The sequence below is a fragment of the Notamacropus eugenii genome, chromosome 5 (genome assembly GCF_028372415.1).
Source record: "Notamacropus eugenii isolate mMacEug1 chromosome 5, mMacEug1.pri_v2, whole genome shotgun sequence".
Classification (NCBI taxonomy): domain Eukaryota; kingdom Metazoa; phylum Chordata; class Mammalia; order Diprotodontia; family Macropodidae; genus Notamacropus; species Notamacropus eugenii.
This window is the reverse complement of record NC_092876.1, coordinates 36251483-36274299: the sequence shown is the minus strand read 5'-3', so window position 1 is coordinate 36274299 and position 22817 is coordinate 36251483. Positions and strand designations below refer to the sequence as shown.

Below are 22817 nucleotides of genomic sequence, written 5' to 3'. Positions count from 1 at the left end.
TTTTTTGCATTTTTTGTATCCTTCATGCATAGCCCAATGCCTGGCACATAGTAGGCACTTAATAAATGCTAAGAGGCTCTAGAAACATAGGGTACAACCATATCTGGCAACCATCTTCAGGATCCTGTTGCCTACAATGTGCTAAGCGTTTTGCAATTAAATTTCATTTGATCCTCACAATCACCCTGGGAGGGAGGTGCTATTATTTTACAGATGAGGAAACTGAGGCAAACAGAGATTGAGCAACTTATCCAGGCTCACCTTGCTAGTAAGTGCTTAAGGCAAGATTTGACCCTAAACTTCCCGACTCCAGGCCCAGTGCTTCATCCACTCAACTACCTAGCTGTCCCTAATACATCAATAAAAATGCAGGCCTTCTGTGGAGAGTCTCAAGTCAATAGGAGAAGAAGAATGTCTGAGGGGGGCCAGGCAGAAAGATTGGAGAGGGTCCAATGGAGTTGGATTTGATTGGTTATAAGAGATCCCAGACAAAAAGAGAAGAGGAAACCTGCCTCACAAATCCCACCATGGAGAAAAGAGATGGGCTCCATTAGTAAGCAGGAGTTTGTTAGGACAATGCCCCAGGGATCAATCAGAGTCCATCAGTGTGTGGAGCTCAAGAAGGTTCCTATGGCAATGAGATCACAGGTGTGCCGCCAAAACCAGTTCTGTCCAGTGCAAAGTGGTGGCATTTTTGGCTGCGTTATGGGTTAAATCTATTTAAGAGAAGATGTGTTGGTATAAATAAAAACATTTTGGGAACTTTAAACCACATTAAAAATGTACCTTAGAATAGTTATTATAAAACAGATGAAAAAATGAATATTGTTCAAAGGGTGACATGAAGTTGCTCAGATGACCTGTTGCCATCTGACATCCCACTGGCTCTAAAATTTTGTCCCAGTAAGTTATACTAACTGTTAACAAATCTAGCTTGGGCAGGGACTAAAAGACCGAAAAAGAAGGTAGCATGGCACCACATTCTCTCGACTTCAAGTTTCCTCCTCTGTGAAAAGTGGGGGTTTGTCTAAGGTTCCTCACAGCTCTAAATTATCATAGAGTGAAGCAGGGGGAGGGGAGATCAGATCCGAATTGGGAAAGCGCATGATGCTTTCAGTAACCCTGAGCTGCTGCCTGAAAGCTAAAGCCCATCTTTTTAACACCACCATTCCTCCCCTGTGAGCAGGCCCCACATGGCTGTGAATCATGGGACGTGACAATCACAGGGAGGCACCACTGTCAGTGACCCAGGGGACAGTGGAGGAGACCCAGAGTGGGTATAAATAGGTCGGGGCCTCTTACCATCGTGATCTGTTATAAAAGACAGTGAGAAGGACATGTGGGCAGGGACACGGGGATGGAGTGGACCTGGTGCAAATGCCATTTCTGATACTGCTTATGTGCCAATATTAGGCAAGTCAATTTTCTCTGGGCCTCAGTTTAGTGATCTGTAAAGCTAGTGGATTAGATTCAATTCCAGAAGTGATTCTGAAACTCTAGGATTCTTCATCCTGGAATATACATCCAGCATATCCACTGCTTCTCCCATTGGTAAGCTGGTGCCAGAGTCTCCATTGTGGTAACAGAATCTGGTCAGCCTTGCTTCATTCCTCTCCTGCCCCTGCCTTTGACTCTCAGGACTTGGCCTGTCTCATCCCAGAGGTTCCCTCCACCAGGACATGTCCTTTTTTCCATTGGTAAGAAGGGGAGGCTAATTGAGGCAAGGACTTCCCTTAGCATCTCTAGCACAGTGTTTTGCAAACAGTAAGTGCTTAATAAATGCTCTTGCCTAGAAGTTCTAGCTCTGAATCCCTGATCCCTCTAAATTATAGGAAGAAATGATGCACTGGGAACAGGGACTGGCTTTTTTTTCTTTTTTTGCCTTTTTAAAAATATCTTCTGTGCATCGCTCAGTGACTGGCACAAAGTAGGTGCTTCCTCAATATCCGCTGACTTGACTGATAACAGAAGACCACTGCAAACAAGAGATGCACTCAGAACCTGAGGATGGCCTACAGCGGGTTGGGAGGGATCATGGCAAGACAGAGACAAGGCACATAGAGGCTTCAGGGTGTCCTGGGGCAGAGGAGGTCAAATATCCCCTGAATTACTAACAGCTGTCACTGTAACATGGATTTCCGGTTTCCGAAACACTGCAAAATCATTTAATTTGATCCTTCTAACAATGTCTCACAGGTACCATAGGTAGGATCCCCATTTTACAGATGAGGCGAGTGAGGCCCAGAAAGGCTGATTCACTTGGTTACTCACAACTAGGAGGCCTTTCCTAAATCTAAGCCCAGAGCACTCATGACCTCTTGCTAAAATAATTTAAGTAGAATCAAAACCTCATCACCAAAAGGTTGGATACCAGTCTTTTTCAGCTTTTGAAATTCCTAAGTACTGTCTACCAGGGTGCAGAAGGGATGGAACTGCCTCACCAGAAGGAGCCCCAAGAGTTGATCGTAAAGCAGCTTACATTCCAAGTGACCTTTGTGGGGCAGCCTCAGAACTGCTCTCACAATTCTAAGGGAATAAGGGCTGCGTGTCTCCAAAAATCTCCTTACAAACTAACCTTTGAGAATGACAGAAGCAACAATAAACAGTTATGATGATAACAAATATATATTTAGCGCTTACTAAGTGTCAGGCACTGTGCTAAGGACTTTACACAAATATTATCTCAGATGATCCTCACAACAGCCCTCGGAGGTAGGTGCCGTTATTATGCAGAAGAGGAAACTGAGCCAGAGAGAGGTGAAATGACTTTGCCCAAGGCCACACTAGTGGTGAGTAGCGGAAGTCAGGATTTGAACCCAGACCCTCTTAACTGCATAGCCAGTTTTCTTTATGTTACAACACATTATCTCTCTATTGCTACATCCCCCCCATTCCCCCACCTTTTCCAGTCCTGTTTCATCTACAGGTAATGAATCCTCAAGTGCTGAATGTTGAAGTTCTTCAAAGTGATTCATTCCTTCGTTCCTCTGTAAGCAGAGGGAAGAAATGAACTTCAATATGGTATGGCCCCATGCCATCTTCAGAATGGCTAATAATAACTAAAATTTACAAAGCCCCTACTATGTGCCAGGCACCATGCTAAGTATTTACAAATATTATCTTACTTGATCCTCAGAGCAACCCTAGGTGAGAGGTTATCCATGCTTAACAGATGAGAAAACTGAGGCAGACTGCAGTGGAGTGACTTGCCCAGCATCACACAGCTAGGAAGTGACTGAGGGTGGATTTGAACTCAGGTTTTCCTGACTTCCAGGTCCAGAGCTCTATCTATAGGGCACCAATTTCCAGTCTAATAAAGGAATGATATCACAACACAGACACTTATAGTATACAAAATTGTACCAGAAAACCACTGAAAATGTGCAATTCCAGGATAGAGGGGGAAAATGAGGGATAGCATTCCCCCAAATGTGGAGTTTTCAGAGACTCCAACTCCCCAACTATTTGGGGTAAGGACTCACTTGAATGACTCATTCATTTGCCAAAAACTGCAGGGAAAATTGGAAGGTAATCAGGCTGAATTTGATTTACACCAACATATACCAAGACTGGGACCGTGAAGTGATGCCACAGTGCACAGAGCCCTGGGTTGGATTCAGGAAGACTCATCTTCTTGAGTTCAAACCTGGCTTCAGACACTTACTAAATGGGAGACCCCGGGCAAGTCACTTCACCCTGTTGGCCTCAGTTTCCTCATCTGTAAAATGGAGAAAGAAATAGCAAACCACTTCAGTACCTTTGCAAATAAAACCCCCAAATGGGGTCATGAAGAGTCAGATACAACCGAAAAAGTCTAAACAATAATAAAATAAACCCCTCCAGTATATGTGCCAAGAAAACCCCTAATAGGGTCATGGAGAGTTAGATACAGACTTAAACAACTGAACAAAGAGAAGAATGGATTTAAGGGGGAAGAGGACAAGAAGAGTTCCTCCTATGGTCCAACTATGCAGATGTGGAGACTGTGGTTCTGTGTGTGATTGTCTGTGTGACTTTGGGCAAGTCTGAGCCTCAGTTTCCTCCTCTGTAAAAAGGGGCAATGGAACAGGGAGGGCTGGGATGGTCTCTGGGGTTCCATTTCTAACTCGAGGACTCACATCTGCCTCATGCTCACTGGGTCCCCATGGCTAAGTCCCTTCAGTGCTCTGAGCCTCAGTAAACTGAGGCTGGATCTAGGTGACCCTAAAGGTCCCTCTAGTTCTCAGATCCTACATGAACATAACTGGTTATCATGATCATCAATGTTCCAGTGTGGTACATTGGCCTTGGAGTTAAGAAGAGCCAAGTTCAAACATATACTTGCTGTGGAACCCTGGGGAAGACTATTATGAACTCAGTGCCAAAAAGAATTCTCTAAGAAAAGAAGAAGCAATGCACTTCCCTTGGTAGAGGGGCGTTCAATCTGAAAACTATTTTTTCTGATGGATTGATAGGGAAAGATAATCGGTGTCCTGGAAGAACAGCACTTGGCCAAAATGCCAGCAGGCCAGAAAAGGAGTTGTTCTGCCAGGAAACAGTTAGGGAGTATAGCTCAAGCATCACAATAGCAGCTGGAGAACTGGGACCCACCAGGTCACCATGTTCTTCAACCAAGTCTTAAAGACTTACCATAAGATCACAGGAGGAGAGAGAAACAATGAGTCAGCAAGTCCAATGCCCTTCATTTTAGAGATGAAGAAATGAAAAACCACACTTCTCCTTGACTCCAATCCCCTAAACTCAAAGACCCCAGTGACAACAGCTAAGGACCCACTTGCTAACTGAGAAAACAGTAGGGACCAAAAAGGCTCTGGGGAAACTGGAAACTAAAATATGGCAGAAATAAGGGTTGGATCCATATCTACCAAGATAAACTCCAAATGAATATATGACTTAGATAAACACACAAGGTCATATCACAATCAAAATTAAAAGAACAAGGAAGAAATTTCCTTATTAAGCACCTACCATATGTGCCAGGCACTGTGCTAAGTGCTTTACAATTATGATTTCATCTGAGCCTCACCATAACTCTAAGAGGTAAGTGCTATTAATATTTCCATTTTAAAGTTGGGAAACTGAAACAGAGGAAGGTTAAATGATTTACACAGGGTTACATAGCTACTGAGGCTGGATTTTGAACTCTGGTCTTCCAGGATCATTGCTGAATTCACTAAACTACTTTGCTGGAAAAGAGTTCATGGCCAGAGAAGGGATAGAAAAGATGACCTTGAATAAAGATGGACAATTTTGATTACATGAAATTGAAATTTTTTGCAGAAACAAAACTACATCATTCTGCCTATTTTTGAAAACCATAGTTATATTATTTTTATAAATTATATTTATAAATATTATTATATTATAATATATTATAATTATAAAAACTAAGGTAGTTAAAATTAGAAGGGAAATAGTTAGCTTAGAATAAAATATTTTCAGCAAGTTCCTCTCATACAGGTCTCATTTTCCAAGACATAAGGAACTGATTCCAATTTATAACAAAAACCATTACCCAAATGATAAATGGTCAAAAGAAAAGCACAAATACCTTTCAGAGGAAGAAATGTAAGTTACCAATAGACAAGTTAAAAAAAAGGCTCCATATCAGTCATAATTAGCACAGTATTAAAGCTACTCTGAGGTTCCTCAGACGAGCAACGATGCGGGAACAAGGGTGAGACCAGATGCTGGAGGGGCTGTGGGCAAACAGGCTCACTCTTGGTACACTATGCTAAATATGGTAAATGAGCACCCCTAACCTCCACACAAAATTTCATAGATTCAGGATCCTAAGATTTGGTAGGCAACTTTAAGACATGAGCCCTCAAGTTCAGTGGTGTGGTGTGATGCAAAGAACTCTGCATTTAAAATCGGAACAGACCTAGGTTGTAGTCTGAGCCTTGATATGTACCTACCTGACCATGAACAAGAAACTACCCTTCTCCAGGAATGAGTTGCCTCATCTTCTAAAATAGGGAAGAATATTGAGGAATCTTTCTTCTGGTGTGACTCCAACAGGATCCTAAAAAGCAGATCTTTTTTTGGATGGTGAGGGTGAGCAAGGCAATTGGGGTCCAGTGTGATTGACTCAGGGTCACACAGATAGTAACTGTCTGAGGGTAGCATTTGAACTCAGGTCTTCCTGACTGCAGAGCCGGTGCTCTATCCACTGTGCCACTTAGCTACCCCCAAAATCACAGAGTTGGAAGGGACTTTAAAATCTAACACCCTCAAACACATGAGGAAACTGAGGCAGAGCCATGTCAAGTGACTTACCCAGGGCCTCCCCACAAATGTTTCTGAGGTAAGATTAGCAGCCAGTTCCTCCTGACTCCAAATCCAATGCCAAGAGCCCTACATCATTCTGCCTATTTTTGAAAACCATAAAACTCTATAATTATAAAAAATTATAATTATAAATATTACTACTTTTATAAATTATATTTATAAATATTATTATATTATAACACATAATATAATAACAAAAACTTGATATTACAATTATAAAAAACTGAGGACCTACTATGTACCAGGCACTGGGGATACCAAGGCAAATATGAAACTGGCCTTGTACTCAAAGAACTTAGATCATTATTTTGATATTTCAAACCAACACCACTTGGCACAATTCTGTTGCAACATTAGCTCAAAGCCTCCTGGACCAGGAAGAAACAGCAGATTTTCTGTATCTCTGTGTTGATGCTAAATATAAAAAGCTGCATACTCTTCCCTGAACTCACTTTACAAAACAGTCCTCACTCTTCTTCTTCCTAACTGTCTTGGTAGGAACATTATGCTATGCAAATACCCCCAAATAACTGCATGTCAACTCTTCTATTAGAAAGGAAGCATCAGGAGGCCAAGGCCTCTTTGATCTTGGCCTCCCTAGCACAAAGCAAATATTAAATAAATACTGGCTAATTTAAAAGTCAACCAAGGTTTCATTTTACAAAGCTTTCTCAGTGTATAATTTGAATTTACAAGATTCATGTGATAATTTTTCCCCAGTGTAAAAACATTTTTCTCCAAGAGTTTTCTTCCTTTTAAAAAACCATCCAGGCTACCTTTGCCCAGATTAGAAGGACTTTTTGTGTCTCTTTAGATCAACAAATTTGGAGAGAGAAAAAAAGCCAACGTGCTTACAATTTGCCAGAATTTGCATTTAAAGGGTAAGTAAAAAGGGACCACCTCTTCTTTGAGGAAGAATTTGTAGATATTTTTCCCCAAGGACACTGAAATATAGCTGTGACTTAAAAAAAGAAAAAAAGTTAAAACACAACCAAACCCAATGCCATTTTTCTGCTCTCCCTTGGAAGCCTCCAAATTATTCAAACAGGAAGTGCCTTCTATTTCAAACATATTTCCACCCCAATTCTAGGCACTTTCAGAAACAAAAAGGCCAGAAAATTGACAAAGCTGACCTTTCTAGATTGAAGATTGGAGAATGGGGGCTCCAGGCTCCTGCTCTGACACTTACTGGCGAAGTGACCACAGGCTAGTCATTAACAATTCTTCTTTGAAGCTCACTTTAACCAGAGCATAGCCAACTCCTTGAGGGTCTACCTCCTTTCAGTCTTTGTTTATTTCCAGCAAGAAGCCAATGTCTGGTACATAGTAGGTGCTTAATGAAGGACAGATCAGCTAGGTGGTGATAGAGGGTTGGGCCTGCAAGCAGGAACACTCAACTTCCTGAGTTCAAATTCTGACCTCAGACACTTTCTTGCTGCGTGACCCTGGGAAAGTCACTTCACCCTGTTTGCCTCAGTTTCCTCACCTGTCAAATGAGCTGGAGAAGGAAATGGCAAAAACCACTCTAGTATCTTTGCCAAAAAAAAAAAAAAAAGCCAAATGAGTCAGGAAGAGTCAGATACAACTGAAAAAATCTAAACAATAATAAAGGCTATCTTTACAGCTTTGTAACACATTATCCCCATCTCACATTCTTGAGTCTAGCCAAACTCCTCACATATAGATAGGGGTCATAGAGTTAAAGCTAGAAAGGACTTCAAAGGTCATCAAGAGGAAATGCTTCATTTTACAGAAACAGAAACTGAGGAACAAGAACTTTAAGTTACTTGCCCGAGCCAGAAGTAGCAGGTGTCAGAGCTGGGATTTGAGCCCAGGTCTCTGCCTCGAAAGTGAGTAGTCTTGGTTTCTCAAAGTTTTCCCGTGCAACATGAAATCACTGTCTTTTCTCTGTTAAAAACAAGGTACAATGGCTGGAAGACCTGACTCAGATCTTTTTCCTGTGCCCCTAGGCAAATCATGTGACCTCTCTACTCCTCAGATAATATCATAGGTTGTAACTTTCTCACAGGTGAGATGTGAAAGGTGATACCTGAACCCAGGATCACCAGTGTTCTTACCATTGTATCCTGCTGCCTCCTCAGAATAGGACATTTCCTACCACCATGCCATTGCACATCTACAGACTGTCTCCCCTTCCTGAAATGCTCTGCTCCTATTTTTATCTCAGTAGTCTCAGTACCTAGCACACAGCAGGTGCTTAATAAAGCCTTGCTGATGGACCCATTCCACCTGGTCACTTCATAATAAGGGCAGTCCTGTGAATTTCAAACAAGTCTGTCTCCTCTTCCACTGTCTTAAGAGAGTTCTGGGCAAACCCATATGTCTGAGTCAGCCGAGTGGCAAAGTTGCTTCTGTATTTACCAGAGTCAGACAAGAGGCTCATCAACCCACAGGTATAACAGAGCAGAAAGAAAGAGGAAAGGAAAAGCATCAGACCAGAAGAGGCCCTCTCCTAACTGAGGCTTGGTGGAGCATGGAGACCTTCCATTGAGCATTAAACTAAGAAGTGGTGTTTGATCCTGGAAGAAGGCTTCAAAAAAGTATCTGAGTATGCTCAGATACTGCTGCTCTCTCTCCCTCCTTTCAGGGCTCAGGCCACATGCCACTTTCTCCAAGAGACCTTTACAAGAGCACATGGCTCGACCTAGTCCATATGTTTTAACATCCATGTGCCAACTAAGCATATGTGGCCTGACCCCCCCTTAGAAATGATGAAGGCCAGATCAGGTGCTATGAAAGTTTGGGGGAAAGGACTTCCTAGCTGAATGAGACTTAGGGCAGACTTGATGGATGAAAGAAAATGATGTTCATAGGTGGGCATGAGACCGGAATGTATTGTGGACACGAGAGGCAGCCTACAGAAGGAAAGGAGCAGAATGAAAGTTGTTCAGTGAGGTTTGGAATGAAGGAATGTATCTAGGGAGGTAGAGAGAAGGTGACTCATCTCCTGAGTGGAAGGTGACTCACCTCCTGAAGTATTAGTCAGTCACCTAGTACTTTTAAGTGCCCAACATTGGCCAAAGCACTTGGGGATTCAAAAATAAGAGGGGAGGGAAGGGAGTCTAATGAGGGAGACTCGATCCAAACAACCATGAACAAACAAGAAATAGTGTCTAAGGGGGAAGGCGTTAGCCTGAAGGGGAAGTTGAAGGGATTGTACCTAGTCCTTGAAGGAAATCAGGAGGGAAAAAAAGGGGCAAACAATGGAAAGAGGAAATACCTGCGGTGCAGGGAGCTATGAGAAAGTTAGAAAGGATAGAAGGGGAAAAAAAGTCCTGGGCACCATATTTTAGAAAAGGTTAATCAGAGGAGGATAACTATGACAGCAAAGGCCTTTGGTATCAAGGTCTTTGAGCAGAAGCTGGATGTGAATGTGTTCTTACCCATTAGAATATAAGGTCTTGGAGGGTAGGAACTGTCTCACTTTTGTCTTTGCAAGTCCACCTTAGCACCATGGTGGGCACACAGTAAGAGCTTAATGAATGCTTCTTGATAGACTGACCAATGTTCTAGAAAGGGGTTCTTTGTGAGCTCTGGGGTGGACAAATGGGAAGGATAGATTCTGAACTTCCGTGTAAGACACGGTCCTTTGCCTTCATGACACTGCCAGTCTAGCTGGGGGAAAATACCAACATGGAGGAAAAAAAACCATCTCAATAGAAGAAGTACAAGAGACGTCTGCATCATCTGACATGTCACTGTGCTGAAATCAAGTCCAACTGGATGAGTTTGTCTGTCTTACCCAGCCTGAAACATAGGATCCTAGGAAACAGCTTCCACACACCTGTCAAGCAGACATTCTCAAAGCACCAAGACTCAAGCAACTTCAGTGGTTTCCTCCAGGTTCTTGGACAAAATAGAAGTGCTTCAGTGTGGTCTTTTAAGCCCCTCACAGTCTACCTGTGGTTTTACAGCAGGGAGGCAATGAGGGTGAAATGACTCTCACAGAGACACACAGCTAATATCTAATGCTGGATTTGAACTCAGGTCCTGCTAATTCCAGGACTGGTGCTCTATCTACTGGGCCACCTAGTGGCTCCCAATCTATCATTAAAAAATTTTATAATAAACCTCTTTTCCAATGGAATTCACATGACTATCCCAGTATACTTATGTTCTCCACATGTGAAATTCTCTTGGCTGTTCCCTATGCTTTTGCACAGGTAGCCTACCCCCTACACTTCCCACCGTGCCTGAAATGCACTTACTCTAGACCTCTTAAAATCCCTAGTTTCAACATAATCCCTTGCCAGGAGGCTACTGGGACTGGGAAAATGGGGGTTCCAAGCCAGCTTCAGACATTTACCAGCTGTATGACCCTGGGTAAGTCTATAAGTGTGGAAAATAGCAGCACCTACTTTCCAGGGTGGTGGCGAGGATATGATGAGATCATATTTATAAAGCACGTAACACATAGTAGGTACCTACTCAAATACTCTCTCTCTCTCTCTCTCTCTCTCTCTCCCCCCCTCCTACCCTCTCTCTCCTTCCTTCCTTCACTGTGGGTTCCTCTGAAATTAGCAAGATCTACTTAACATATAGCCTGAATGTGCTTTTATTTGGTGTGTATCCCAGTTTAACTTAAGCTCCTAGAGGACAGAAATTGTCTTTCCACCTTTCTGTATTTCAACAAGCACAGGGCCTCCTACAGTTCAGACTAAACCCCAGTTAAAGCAAAAAACAAATGAGGTCACTTGTCCACTAAACTTGACGCAAGAAGCAAAATAGGTCTTTAAGTAGCTTCCCCACAAAAGAAAAGAAAACAAAACAAAACAATTATGTATTCTGTGTACAAGTTACTCAACGACTCATGGCTAAGCGCTCTCCAACAAGGTACATGTAGAACTTGTCATTGATCAGGGCCAAAAACTGAGCAACCTGCTTCATGAGGTAACAAGTTGCCTGTCACTGGAGGATTCAAAAAGAAACTAAGCAACCCTCCAGGACAGGGATTCTTGTAGGGAAAATTCCCATACTGGGAGGGAGGCTAGACTAGTTGACTCTAAATAACCTTTCAACTCAGCTCTGATAATCTTTGTTCCTACATGGGCATCACGGCTTTATTTATAAGGCCATTTAGGCAGACATCAAGAACTATTTTTATTACTAAAAAAAAAAAAATGCTTTTCTCTGAGCTTTGATAATGGACAGAAAAATAGCCTTCTGTCAGGTCTTACAAACCAATTCACCTTTCATAGAACATGAAGCTAAAGGTCAGACTGCAAAAGCAAATGCAAACATCCAAATCCCACCACCGTTACTTAGGTAACCAGTCCATAGGATTTGGGACTGGAAAGGACTTTAAAAATCATCCAGTCCTACCCGATGCCCTTCCTCTCCTTTCACAGAGGGGGAAACCGAGGCTGAAGATTTGTAGAATCACTCACTACTTGATTCCATTCTGCCTGCGAAGATTTGGAAATGACATGAGGACACCAAGGAATGGAGCAAGAGGTGAAGGTGGATGTGGGTGAAGAATGACTAAGTTTCAGTTCTAATTTCCATAGAGCCTTGGAAGCTTCCCAAAGTAGGGCAGCTGCTGACAAGTCTTCAAATTGGAAAACGGGACTGTAAATTTCAGATTTTGTTCTGCTTTCCCCAACTGTTGCCTCTTGGCAAATACCAGGCACCTTCCCTTGGGCTGTTCTGTGGCACCCCAGTAATAGGGAGGTGACCCCTGTATGAAGTTGGTCAGAACACAATATCTTGCCTTGAAATTCCAGGCTAACTTTACTTAATTATGGGTGAGGGGAGGGGCAGTAGATTTCTGATTTTAGTCTTAGCTGTCTGGAATGCTGAGAGTATCAGTATCCCATGATCACAAAGCAGCCAAAATTATATTCCTTAAAGGACCAATCTAAACACGTTACTCCACAGCTCAAGAAACTTTGGTGATTGACACTTAGCCCTCTTTGGGCTTCCAAAGCTCCTTCAGGATCAGGTTCCCTGCCACTTTATTATTTCCCCTCAAGCCAGTCTTAGTCACTTCCTCACTGCTGGTTAGTCTTTTCAATGTCTAAATTTTTTGGAATCCCTTTTTTTGGGATTTTCTAGTGGCAGTGACACTGGAGTAGTTTGCCACTTCCATCTCCAATTCATTTTACAGATGAGGAAACTGAGGCAAGCAGGCTGCAATGATTTGCCTAGAGTCACAGTGTCTCATGCTGGATTTGAATTCAGGTCTTCCTGACTCTAGACCCAGTGTACTCTATCTACCATGCCACCTAGCAGCCCTATTTCCCAGTATATGACATTAGATCTCCTGTCCCACATGCCAGGAATGCTCTTATGTGTGTTGTCTGTCTGTCTGTCTTTCTCTCTCTGTTTTTCCCTCTTTTTATCTTGGAACAAGCATTAGCACAGACTGGAACCAGTTGAATAAAGGAAAGAATGAGGTCCCTCGTCCAATGAACTTGACTCTCAGGGACACAGTCAAGAAGCAAAATAGTAGTAGGGGTGCACGGTAGGCACTTAAGAAATGCTGCTTGATGGATTCTGTTGGGACTTGTTTTCTGCTCATTTTCACCCCTCCTCTCCTTAACATGGAAGACCTTTGAAAGGGAGACTGTTTTCTTTGTGCCCGATTGGTAGAAGACATGTCCAATGAGGAAAGACATCTCTGACAATTGATCGTCTAGAATGCTGAGAGGTGGCATTATTTCACCTAGAATCACACAGCTAGTACCTGTCAGAGGCAAGATTTGAACCCAAGTCTTCTTGGCTCTGAGACCAGCTGGGGCCATCTATCATGACTCTCTAATTCTCCTCTTTACTGAAAAGGTGTTTTGCTTTTTGGAAGGGGGAAGGTGAGTTGGCCTGTGACATCATTGGTCCAAGAAACTCCCACTGAGGAAATTCCCTCCACCATTGGAGACATCATTCCTACAGGTCTTCCTAAGTCCAAGGCCAGCCCTTGAAAGACATGGTACCTCTTGCCTGGTACAAAGTAAGACTTGAATAAATGCTTTCTGCATTGTCTTGAATTGCTTCCAGTTCCTTAAACATAGCAGGCATTTAATAAAAGTCTGAGCTGCTGAGAATAAAGCTTGTGCTGGAGACCATACAGAAGCAGGAAACCTGCCTCCAAGCTGGGGGAGGTGGAGAGGGAGGAAGGTGGAAAATAAGGCTACAGGCAGGAGTCTCAAAACTGTGGGAAAAAAAAGAAGAAAAAGATTTTTCCAGGGCATCATCTGACTTCCCATAGGCTATGATTTTAAAGTGGGAAATTGTGAGAACTACCCTGCCCCTGCCTATTCACAGAAAAAATTAGAGTACATTTACATTTCAAAGAAGTCTCTGGGACACCAAATCCAGTCAAACTTCGCAAATGGACCCAGAGCAGAGAGGCTAGATTCTCCATGAGAAAAAAAATGAATATAAAGAGCTCCAGCAGAAGAGGAGTGACACAAGAGAGGTGCGCTCTAGACTTCTACCAGAAGAAACTTCTTAATAAAGTGAGAATTTCAGCTGGGAGGGGAAAAGGGCGGAGGGGAGGGGGGGAGAAAGAGAGAGAGAACACAGAGAGACACACACAGAGAGAGAAACAGAGGGAGAGAGAGAGAGAAAGAGACAGAGAGAGAGAAACAGAGGGAGAGAGAGAAAGAGAGAGAGAGAGAGAAACAGAGGGAGAAAGAGGAAGAGAGAGAGAGAGAAGGCAAATTGCTGGCCTCACATCCACTCATCACTCACTGAGTCCACCCCAGACTTGGGCTAGAACAGACTCTTGATTGTCCTCCTGAAGCCAGACACTTTCATCTCCATCCATTGTGTTAAGAGGTGAAAAAGTTTTATTTCTAAGCATGTCATTCCCCTGCTCAAGCAGGCTTGTGAGCTCCCTCATGCCTCTTTTATAAATAAATATAAAATATATTTTTTAATATAGAAACATCTCAGTTGAGCATTGAGGACCCTCCAGAATCTGGTTTCATTTTCTGGCCTTATTTCCTATATGTATCTTTCATTTACTCTATGTTCCAGCCAAATTATTTCCTGAATAGGACATTTAATCTCCAGCCTCTATGCATTTATTTGGACAAGTTGTACCCTGTGCTTGGAATTTCCATCTCAGAATTTCTCCCTTCCCTAAAGCATCTAACTCAAGGTGCTGCCTCTCCAAGGAAGCCTCCTTGATCATTAATGCTACAGGATCTTTCCTTTCAAGAGGCTTGTGGTTCTTCAAGTCACTGACCCAACAATCCAAGCAGGAAAAAAACAAATGGATCTAAAAAACTGGCTACTTCTTAGATTATGACAATCAGTTAAGTGGGTGGCTTGTTGAGTTATAAGTGATCATGCAGGTGGATAGAGGACTGAAGGCCAGAATGTGACTGGATGAAGTGAGATCCCATTCATTAAGTCACGTAATGTAGCATTTCTTATGATTTCAAGACTCTCTTTGTGGTCAAAGGTTATCTTCTCAATTGTGATATCCATAGAATTACACCATGCTAGATGGTTACAAATTGTGAATCACAGCGTGCCAGTCTTTGGAACCAAAAGGGCAATGGAAAGACCCTTAGTGAGCGTAAGTAAGCAATTACGGTGGGTGTGCAAGGCTGGGTATGGATGATATCAGCAGAAATATGCAGTTCACGAAAAGCTGAGTACACAGTAAGAGCTTAATAAATGCTTTTTGACCGAATGATTAACATGCATATCTTGGGGGAAAAAAATGGACCCAACAAATAACGACAGGAAAGGCTGAAAGATGGACCGAGAAAGCATGTGTGGGTGCCCATGTAAAGGAAACTTTCTATACATTGGGGAGAAATTAGGAAAGTCAGGCACCATCAGTAATTCAGAGGGCAGACTCTCAGTGAACCATGTTGACTAGACAGGGGGTGTGCCAGGTGGTAGGCGTGTTGGAGGCCAGAAGGACCACACGTCTGGACAGAAGGAGCTAACTTTGCTCTGGGAAAAGGTCATGGAACAGTCTCAACAGATAGGCAAAGACAGCAAAAATCACCATGGCCACAGTGACCCAAGGGTTCTTAACCTTTTCTGTGCCCAGGATCCTGGAGACAGTCTGGTGAAGCCAGCAGACCCTTTCTCAGAAGAAAGATCTCTGTCTACATTCATAAAGGAAGGGAGTGTTAAGTTTCAGACAGAAGTTAAATGAAAATAAAGATAAAATTTTTTCATGCTTAGTTAGTTTCATGGACCACATGAAATCCATCCATGGACCTATGGGTCTGTGGACCTTAGGATAAGGTCTGCTTTATAATCAGGGGAAGATAGAGAAGGAGAAACAGAAAGTGGTGGGTGGCAGAGAAGAGTCACATACAAGATGTATCTACATGGTCAAGCACCAATTCTCTACATTATTGACAGGGAGAAGACATGAATGTTGGAATGGGACAATTCAGTAGATATTTATCCTTTGTTTTTAAGGGATGATTGTCTGAAAGGAGGAGAGGAAGAGTAACAACTTGGGAAATGGATATGATATGACAGCAAAAGATGTCAGGCAGTAAAATGGATAGTGGAATCCTACCTCAGATACTTCTTAGTTGTGTGATCCTGGGCAAGTCACTTAACCTCTGTCTGACTCAGTTTCCTCTACTGAAAAGTGGAAATTTTAAAATAATTCCTTCCTTCCTTTCTCTTTCCCTCCCTCCATCAATTAGTGGCTCTAGGACTACGTACATCTTAACCCCTACCCCTTTGGCCCCCACCTGCCTCTGAACAGAAATAACAATGTGGTAGATCAGACAGCTGTGGGGTCTGAGGTGGTTGCTGTTCAGTTGTTTCAATCATCTCTGACTTTTCATGACCTCATTGGGGTTTTCCTGGCAGCTACAGGAGTGGTTTGCTATTTCCTTCTCCAGTTGATTTTACAGATGAGGAAACTGAGGCAAACAGGGTTAAGTGATTTGCCCAAGGTCATAAAGGTAGTAAGAGTCTGAGGCCAGATTTGAAGTCAAGTCTTCCTGACTTCAGGACTCTGCTCTGTGCACTGTGCCATCGATAGAATGAGGGGGTTGGATTATATGGGTCTCTGGGGTCCCCAACTAACTCTAAATTTGTAATTATGGGATCTGCATTGTATTCACCTATACAACGATGGGGCTAACCTAGAGGACTTCTGGGGCATCAATACCATACAATTCCATGATTCTCCATTTACTTCTCTATACAAAGATGGGACTAGACTCTCCTTGTTTTTTTTTCCACATTTACCCCTAGCACAGAACTACATTCAAGCAAAAGTGTTTAATTAGTGCCCAGGACACTGTGGATCTGATGCCCACTGACCATGCTACTTTGGGCTTTAAAGTTATTATAACCTTCAAAATAATCCAGAAAGGAAATATGGAGGTTGAGGCCAAGAGCGGAATGAATGCTTCATTCAGGGCAGACCCCAATGAAAATGTTCTCTGTCTGTGGGTGGGTCGCCAGCGTCTCTCCGACTGTTGCTGCCTGGAATGAACTGGGCCTTTCTACGATGCACAAGTGAAGCCAGACAGAGATGGCAACACGGGAAACATCAGTCGACTTGTATGTGTATAGTATGTATGTGTGAGAAGAGTCTGTGCATATGTAATATAGATGTGTGTATTTGTGTGTCTGAAATCACATTTGGGGATCCACTGCCTTTCACGTAAGTTACAACAGCATCTCTTGTGATCAAAGAACAGTCCCCAGAATTCCAAAGAGTTGCTTTCTATTGGGAAAAGTGAGGCAGGTGTTAGTGAAGTTGGCATTTCTTCTTAGCATTCAGAATGGCTTCTTTGTAGGGCCATCTCTTTGCAAGTTTTTTGTTTTGCTTATAGGGGGTTTATTGTTGTATTTGGAATTCAGTTTTGGTCCTGGCATGTGGGCAAAGCTGACAGTGGACATCTACCACAAGCTGATAAAACCTTGAATTTTGGCTCAGGCTCCACCAGGTTGAAAGTCCTTTCCTCAGGTGTTCTGAGAAAGTCCCCTGGCCTGGCCAGATCTAACAAAAAAAAAAAAACCCTCTATAAACACCAAACGTGCAGCTGCTGGGGCCTCCTGCTCAGATGAAAGGAGGCATTTTTTAGAAACTCCCACAATTACCATAAGAAAAGAACCAGAATCAACAAGGACCTCATAATATCAGGTGAGAAAAGAATCCAGTACATATTACAGGGGGGAAGAAAAGGAGATTTTTGAGTTAGATGCTCATTAAACAAGAAACAAAGGGAAAAAACACAAATGATTTAGGTGCATACGTTTCCTGGGTCCTTTAAAGGAGGTCATATTACTCCCTTTCAGGTACTTTATATGCCAGGAAGCCTGGCCTACTTGTCTTTGTGTTCAGTATTTCTTGGCTGGCTTCATTCCTTCACAGAGGCTGTGACCCATGCCCGGAATGTGTTCATCCTCACCTCTGCCTGGAAGAATCCCTTGCTGCTTTTAAAGTCTAACTCAAGCCACAGGTCATTCCTAAGGTCTTTCATAAATCCGCCATTTGCTACTGCCTTCCCCATTACTAGATATTTTCTTATGTGATCATTTATTTCCTCTAAGAGAATGTCAATTTGTTGAGGTCAAGGGTTATCTTTTGTCCTTGCATTCAGGTCTCATCCATTTAGAATCTGTCATGATGTAAGGTGAGAGATGTTGGTAACCTCCGGAATGCTTTCTCATTTTCCTAGCAATTCTTGTCAAACAGGGAGTTCTTTCTGAAGCAATTTATGTTTTAGGGTTTATTAAACACTGAATTCAATTATTTCTTGATTCTTCTCTTTCTAGTCTGTCCCATTGATTTATCTTTCTATTTTTTCATGATTACTTGCAAATAGTATATAATTTGAGGTCTGAAAGAGCTATTCTCTTATAATTCTTCTTTCAAAATAATTTTCCTTGACAGTCTTTATTTTTTGACTTGTCCACGCAGACATATAACACAAGGAGGTCATGAATAAAATGAAACCTACCTTCTGCCACACTGCCACCCCGATCCTTATAGCCCCGTGGCATGAGTAACAAAGAACTGGGAACAAAGTAGATATCTACAGATGGGAAAAGGACTAAACAGACTGTGGGATGTGAACTTCATGGAATATCACTGCACTGTAAGAATGTGGAGGACTAAGGGAAGTATGGGAAGATTTACATCAACTGATGCAAAGTTAAATAAAATGCAAACAACAATAAAACAGTGGAAACTGAATCATGAGTAATTATAGTGATTACATTTCCTCCAAAAAACTTCCCCAGATTCTTCCTAGAAGTGACGGGGGTGGGGGGCTGGCTGTGGAAAACTAGATATAAGGTCAGACTTAATTCTAATAATGAACCACGTTTTATCTCTTTTTAATATTCTGTGTTAGAAGGAATGACTCTAGGAGCAAGGGAGCAGATACACACATACACACACACACACACCCCCCAATAGTTACCCCTTCCACACCATGACTTTTCCCATCACAGTTATGATATAGCAAGGGTCAGCATAAGAAATAAAATTTGAATTTGGGGGGAGTTTTGCTGAAGCTGCGGATGATACACAACCCAGAGTAAGTTTAGAAACTCAGAAATCCACAAAATATATGTATGGCATTGGATAATATCAACATATTTCACCTTTTAATACCATAAATATATTTCTTTTTCTCTGACAGGGAGAGCCAAAAAATTTTGACACAGATTTTCCAGATGATGGGATGCATTGCATACCCCTAACCCCTGCGATGTGGAAGGGATAACAGTATTAAAAAAGAGTAATAATTGCTTTTTAAAAAAAGAACAATTAAATAGTATAAAATGAGTCCAAACTTTCATAGGCTAACCTGCTACATTTTCTGTCATTCTACAGTCAAAAAAAAAAAAAAGAGCTTATATGTAATAGGAGTTTTGGTTGAAAATCCTAACGAAAGAAATGAAAAAATGAATCATACGGGGATGAAGCATTCCTGGAGGTGTTAGATTAAGAGCTAGAAGAGTCTTCAGGGGCCAATCAGTCCAATCACTCTGACGGTACAAAGGAGTAAACTGAGGCCTAGAGAGCTTAAGAATATGCTCAAGGTCACACAGGTAGCAAGGAACAGAACCAGGATTCGAACCCAGCCCTCTCCAACGCCACATCCACTCTGCTAAAAAAGAGAAAGCCTTTGCTCATACCACTTGGAAAGCCAATGTTTACTCTTTAGCTACCCACCATGGGAGCCAAGTATAAAGGTCTGGAAGACTGTAATAAACTTAATGGGTCTTCATTATTATATATCCAAAGGTATAGCAGGTCAGTACAATTACTTGGAACATCATGTTCTGTTGCTAGTACATGAACACAATTCTTCAAACACCATTAAAATACAGTGTGACAGAAGTGAAACATTCAACTCTGGACCCTCAGTTTCCTCATCTGTAAGGTGTGACTAGACAGCCTCTGATTTACCTTCTAGTGCTGATTCTCATTCGATCATTCTCCCTCCCACCCTTCCCTCATTTTTCAGGTGTGGAAACTGAGGCTCAGAATGCTTACGGTGATTTGCTTAAGCCAGCTGTTGACAGCGTGAAGTCTGCGTTCACCACGTTGCCTTGCTTTCCTTTAGACATTGAAAGCCTTTTATGATTAATTGGTCTCCGATGATTTTTCAGCCTTATTATAGAAAACTCTTCACACACTTTAAGCTTTTAAATGACTTTTTGCTGTCTCTCCCGCACAAAGTTTCCCCACCCTCCCCTCTTCTATTTTTTTTTCTTTCCTTCTCTCTCTCCTCTTCCATCTCTCCCTCTCCTCTCTTCCCCTCCCCATATTGCACAGACCACTCAACACTCACATCGGAGCACACTTCCTCCTCACCTCTATCGCTTAGGTAGATGGAGAAATTTTCTTTAAATTTTTCCTTCAAAGCTCAGTTTATGTTCCCTTCTCTGGGAGGCCTTTACCGACCCCATCCCTGCCCCCCCAGCTACCAGTGTCTCCCTTCAAAATTATTTACGATGCACATATTTATATAATTTCATCTTATCTTCCACAGTAGATTGGAAGGTTCTAGAGAGCAGACTTTTGTCTTCGTATCTCCACTTCCTAGTGCAGAGTCAAAGGTTAATAAATGCTAGATAGACTCCATGATGAGGTTGGAAACTAGGCTATGCCCTGTGCTCCTGGTATGACTTTGGGGAAGTCACTTCTCTATCTGTGCCTCAGTTTCCTCATTTTCCAAATAAGAGGGTTGGACTATGTAATTACAGAGAATCACACCATTATAGAATTGAACCCATTGCCAAGTGACCATTGAAGTCTTTGCTCAAATATTTTCCATGAGGAAGAAACTACCCCTCTGGAGGTAGCCTTTCCACACCGGGATTGCTCTGCTGGCAAGTGCTTCCTAAGATTAGGCTGAAATTTATCTCTTTTCAGCTTTTCCTGTTGACCTTATTTGGGCTCTATGCCTTTCCTCTGAGATTATTACCTCCAATTTATCTAGGGCCTGTCTTGTATGTACATAATGATTCTCAAGTCATCTCCATTGCACTGTAAGATCCTTGGGGACTGGCACTATCTTTTGCCTTTCTTTGTATCTCCAGTACTTAGCCCAGTGCCTGGCACACAGTAGAACTTAATAAATGCTTGCTTAATTGGCTTGACCAGTCTCATCTTAGTGGTACATAATTATCCTGCAGATAGACACCTATGTTTTCATTTCTCCAGGTTCAACATCCCTTGTTCCTTCAAGTCTTGCTAAGAGACCCTCCATCTCCACATCTAAATGTGCCTTTCTGTGGTGCTTTAGGATCTACAGGGAGCTTTCCCAACAGACTTGGAGTTGCCAGGCAAGTGCCATTGTCTTTCCCATTTAACAGATGAGGAAACAGAGGCAGAGCAGTGAAGTGACCCTCTGGGTCCTCTCTATTCTACCAGCCAGCAAACAACCAGTGACAAGGGAGACAAATTTCACAGACAGACAAAGTGAGGCAAGATGAACAAGGATTACATTGTCTGCTTCCTGATACTTGGAAAGGGTGGACTACAGGAATTTACAGGCTTGGCCACAGATACAGGAATGAGACAGGCAGCCCAGGTTCAGAGAAGGATAAACAGGCTTATTTTTACAGTACATTTTTAAAAAAAGCTTCATTTGCACACGCAGTGCTACAAACATCTGAGAGTAGTAATTTGGTTTTCTGTGTCATGGAGGCTTTAAAAAATACACACAGAAATCCACCTTTAAAGTTAGCTGTGTTGAGAATGAATGGGGCCCACTGGATATGACTCACAGCTTAAGGTTAGGAGCAGAAAAATATCTGAAAACTTTTAGGGCTCTCTAACTTTGTATTGCATGTAGTTCCTCAATTCTTTCCTTGCTTCTTTCCTTTCTTTCTTTGCACCCTCCCTCTTATCTTTTTTTTTCCTTCCTTCCCTCCTTCCTGTAAGCAGTAATAGGGTCCTTGTCCAGAGTCCCACAGAATGAATCCAGATTGAAATGCAGGTCTCGCTGACTCCAAAGCCAGTGTACTAGACACTACACTACCCTCCAAGCCTAGGATGATCAATCCCACAGCAACAAGTAAAGCCCAAGTCCATCTGCCAACCCAAAGCATCCTCAGAAGCATATTAACAGTACCAAACGTAATATCAAGAGTGAAGACGTAATATTGTTAATTCATGACTCATATACACCACAGCCAGTCACATTAGATACCAAAGAGCATTCAGAAGGATTCCAGTCTCTCTCAATATTCAAAAACACTGAACATTCCTGGATCATCAATAGCATTTCCCCATTTATTTGAAAATGGCTCATTCCAGATATCACTTCCTCTGGAAAGACTTCCAACATTCCCGTGCTCATTAGTGTTTTCTCTCTTCAGAGGATTTTATATTCACTCACCTGTTTATGTGTTACATGCCCCCCTAGTAAAATGTAAGCACCCTAAAGGCAAGAACTGTTATAATCTACTGTAGCACAGTACCTGGTACTTAAAAAAAATATGGATCCCATAAAAACAACAGATATTTCTGTTGCTTTAAAGATTTATGAAGTTTTTTAGCTCTATTATCTTGTTTGAGCCTTTAAACAATCCTGTGACAGGTGGCACAGGTATCATTATCTGAGTTTTACAGATAAGGAAACTGAGGCTCACAAGTTAAGGATTCTCAGAGCTATTAAAGTGTCAGAGGAAGGATGTGAACCAAGGCTTTACACTTTCTGGGTTTTAGAGCATCCTGTTTGGTACAGGGGATACAGTTCAGAAGACCTGATTTCATATGATACCTCTGACATATATTGGCTGCTGGACCCTGGGGATGTCATCTGGCCTCTTCGTATTAGAGGAAACTTTGAGACTATTAGTTGAAGGGAAGGTGCCAACATATTTTGGCAGAGGAACTTTCCCTGTTGATGAAATCACAGGTCTGGGTCATACCCCTCATCAGACCCATCAAAGAATTCTGGTCCTTACAATTTGAGTTGAATTTAATAATTTCAAAACTTCTCTATATCTGTTATACTCATGGAAGACTTAAAAAGGAAAAACAATAAGAAACAGCAGAAGTGATAACCCTAGAGTAGAATATAAACCTCCTCAGTATG

At 42.1% G+C, this 22817-nt stretch overlaps 1 protein-coding gene across 4 annotated transcripts in view; it reads right to left on the bottom strand.

Moving 5' to 3' along the window:
* PRKCZ (protein kinase C zeta) overlaps positions 1-22817 on the bottom strand; it is a 235222-nt gene that overhangs the window by 53832 nt on the left and 158573 nt on the right. The window lies entirely within an intron of this gene.